A 3,685-nucleotide genomic window follows, 5' to 3' on the forward strand; every position below is an offset into this window, starting at 1 on the left:
ATTTTCTTGGTTGAGGACCACTGTTGAGGACAACTGTGCAGACAAGTGAACTGATTCCCCAAGGGTGTCTATCATTATCAAGATGAGTTTTCTAAGAAAGAAATCTCAAAAGTCTTGAAAAGATATCTGGGAACTCCTTGTTTGGTGGGCCACAGAACTATTTAAAAGTGACTGATTATTCAATTTGTCTTTTTGAAGATCTGAAGCTTGGAAACTCATTTACTCTGAATCTTGGATGAGGGTTGAATAGGTCAAGGATTTAAGAGTCATCTAAAGACTCTTTGTGATTGTATATTCTTCATCCCCTGTGACCTTTCCCTACTTCTAAGATTTTTGGAATAGACTGTGTCTGTACACTATGCTAGACTGCTTTCTAGTACCTTGACAAAGTATAGGAGAAAGCAAACTTATGAGGAAGCTATATTTATTTCATCTCCCAATCTCAGATGTTTCAGTACATCATGGTGGGAAGTACATGTTGGTAGAAACTAGGGTTATAATATCTACTCAAAGGGTTGGAGCACAACAATCTAACTTCTTCCTATTAGGATCCACCTATTAAAGGTTTTATCATTTCCTAATAATTCTGTAGGCTAGTGCTGAGAATTTTGAGCATATAGCCTCTGTAATATATCTAAGATCCAAACTATTCTATATAGTTCATAATAATAAATTAGATATTTGACAGGATGCCACTCTGATGATTACAATTATGAAATGGCACTCATCAAGTGACTTATCTTCATCATCAACTTGCTGAGTGTCTGATATGGAAAAATTTACTTCTAGTAACCATCTGTAATGGATTATATTCACAATTATATATATTATAAATTAAAACATATGCTAGTTGTTATGAGTGTTAGTGCCTGACTTCAGAGGTTATTCTTTCTGAGAAATTGGTGTATGCCAAATATCTGAGAGAATGCTATGCACTGTTTATCTTAGAAACAGTGCCACCCATCTCTCTAGGTTGTGATTCTTTACACAAGTCTGCTTCTAGCACTTGTGAGGGACTATCTAGTTGGGTCTTCTGTTTTGTTTTGTGTGTTGGATCTCTGGTGTTCACTACTGTCCTGATTTAATTTAATGACATGGTCTAGATTTTCCCTGGGAAGAGGGAGTCTCAGTGGACGGATTACCCTTCTCAGTTTGGAGTGTGCATGGGTCTATGTGGCATTGTCTTTATTGCTAGTTGATGTAGGGGGACACATCCCATGGTCAATGACACCATCCCTAGGGAGGTAGTTTTGGGCTGTTTAAAAACAAACTAGTGGAGCATGGGTGGCAACAGTGAACGTTGTTTCCTCACAGCTCTGGCTCCAGGTTCCTGCCTTGAACCATTGCTCTGCTTTTCCTAATGAGAGATCAAAACCCATGAGGGGAAAGTGGCAAACCCTTTTCTCTGCACATTGATTTTGGGCAAAGTGTTTTATCATAGCCACAAAAAGCACACTGACACAAAATACATTCCGTGGATGTCAGTGCACACCAAATGAGGAAAAAGTAGACAGGAGAGAAATGCTGTACTGAAGAGGCTAGGAGGAGGAAAAGACGCTCTGCCTGCTTCTCCTTTCCAGAATGTCTGGGTTCGATACCAAGACTCTCTTTTAGTTTTATTTTATTACTTTACGGGCATAAGTGTTTTCTGATGTGAATAGATGTACATCATGTTCCCAAGGAAGCCAGACATCTGATCTCCTGGAACTGGAGTTATAGACAGTTTTCAACTGCCAGGTAGGTGCTGGGAATCAAACCCTGGTCCTCTGCGAGAGCAACAAGTGCTCTTTTTTGGGGGGAGGAGGTAGGGGGCTTCTGTGACCGTTATTTTTGCATGTAAACCACTGGAGGAGTCTTGACAGTGAGTACCCTAGAGATTACACTGGAGTTCTGAGGGCTCCAGACACTAGCTGGAATGTTAATTGACAGAAACCATGATTCAGACTGATCATATGATTACAAAGCTGGGCTCCAGTAGGGCCCCAGGTGGTCAGGCGTGACATCTAAAGGAGCAGTGATATGGCAGGGGCAAGCACTGGGCTGGCCTTGAGCCACCTGGATGAATTCAGGGACAGAGCTGTTGGCTGGAGGGATCTCCAGTCTGTGCTTTACTTGGCCAGTGGGTTCCTAAAGGACCTGCTAGCAAGCTTGGCTTTGCTGCCCAGCTCTTCCTCAATTCTAAAGATCTGATTGTACTTGGTCAGGCGCTCAAATTGGCAAGGGGCAACAGTATTGATCTGCCCAGTGCAGAGCCCTACCACCAGGTCAACAATGAAAGTGTCCTCAGTCTCCCCAGATCTATGGGAGACCATGACACCCTAGCCATTGGACTGGGCCAGTTTACACGGTGCAGAGACTCGGTCACAGAGCCCATCTGGTTCACTTTGAGCAGGAGGCAGTTGCAGGACTTCTTGCCTGCAGCCTTGGTAATCGGCTTAGGGTTGGTCACTGTGAGGTAATCCTGGTTAAAGGGGTCTTCAATGGACTCCACTGGGTAGTTCTGGATGAAGGACTTGTACAGTTCAGCCAGCTGGTTGGGTGTAATGTACCAGTTGGGGTCATTTGGAGACTTAAAGTCCAGGTCATACTTGCCAGCCCTGTAGACCTCGGAGGCAACCAAATCCATGCCAATGACAACCTGGGTGGTGTAGCTGGCCTTTGCAACTGCAGTCATGAGCAGCTACAGTTCTTCTTTGTTCTCCAGGATGTTAGGTGCAAATCCACCTCATCACCCACATTTGTGGAATCTTTCTCATACTTCTTGATGACATTCTGCAGGTCATAAATCTCTGCTCCAATGTGCATGGCTTCTCAGAAACTGGATGCTCCCACATGCAGGATTATGAACTCTTGCATGGCCAGCTTATTTCCAGCATGAGAGCCACCATTGATCACATTGAAAGCTGGGACCAGCAGGATGACTTCAGGGTTGCCAGCCAAGTCAGCAATGTGACAGTAAAGGTGCACCCCCTTTTTCATGGCACCAGCTTTGGAGACAGCCAGGGACACTCCCAGGATGGCATTTGTACCAAATTTAGATTTATTCCCAGTGTTGTCCATCTTGGTTGTCAGCTGATCAATCTTCTCTTGCTCCACAAAATTCACTTTCTTGCTAACCAGAGCAGGTGCAATAGTGTTATTGATGTGCTCAACTGCCTCTGAGACACCCTTCCCCATGAAGCGGGTCTTACCATTGTCTCAGAGCTCTAGGGCCTCGTAGATGCCAGTGGACACACTGTTGGGCACCACATCTTAGAAGAAACCTTTTGTTGTGTGGAGATCCACCTCAACAGTGGGATTCCCACTGGAATCAAAGATTTCTCTGGCATAGATCCTGAGAATAAACATGGTGAGTTTCTGGCAGTCAGATCACTGCGAAGGAAAGAAAGAGGGTTCTGTAGACACCGAAGAGAGCCTTAAGTGCAACAATTGCTCTTAACCACTGAGTCAACCAAGATTTTTAGTAACATTGTCATACAGTTCTTGTTATGAGGATTTGGGTTGGAAAGAAAGTGTGTCCTGTTCATGAATCACCTATCATGTAAGAATATGCTCAGGTTTCATTTTTAGTTATCTTTGTACTGAGTAGAGAGATGATTATTAAATACCATTAATGCCAAGAACAAACAACTAAGGCTTAAGGATGCTATTGGGTCACTTTTGTTCCCAATCAAGTAATATCTGT

The 3,685-nt window shown here is 43.5% G+C and overlaps 1 pseudogene across 1 annotated transcript; it reads right to left on the reverse strand.

Annotated features, from left to right (window-relative positions):
• Positions 1-2,108: 2,108 nt before the first annotated feature.
• Positions 2,109-3,348, reverse strand: LOC308427792 (alpha-enolase-like; annotated as a pseudogene). The gene has a single exon. The product of its transcript is annotated as an alpha-enolase-like (transcript).
• Between the last annotated feature and the right edge of the window lie 337 nt (positions 3,349-3,685).

This window comes from Micromys minutus, assembly GCF_963924665.1.
Source record: "Micromys minutus genome assembly, chromosome: 12".
Taxonomy (NCBI): domain Eukaryota; kingdom Metazoa; phylum Chordata; class Mammalia; order Rodentia; family Muridae; genus Micromys; species Micromys minutus.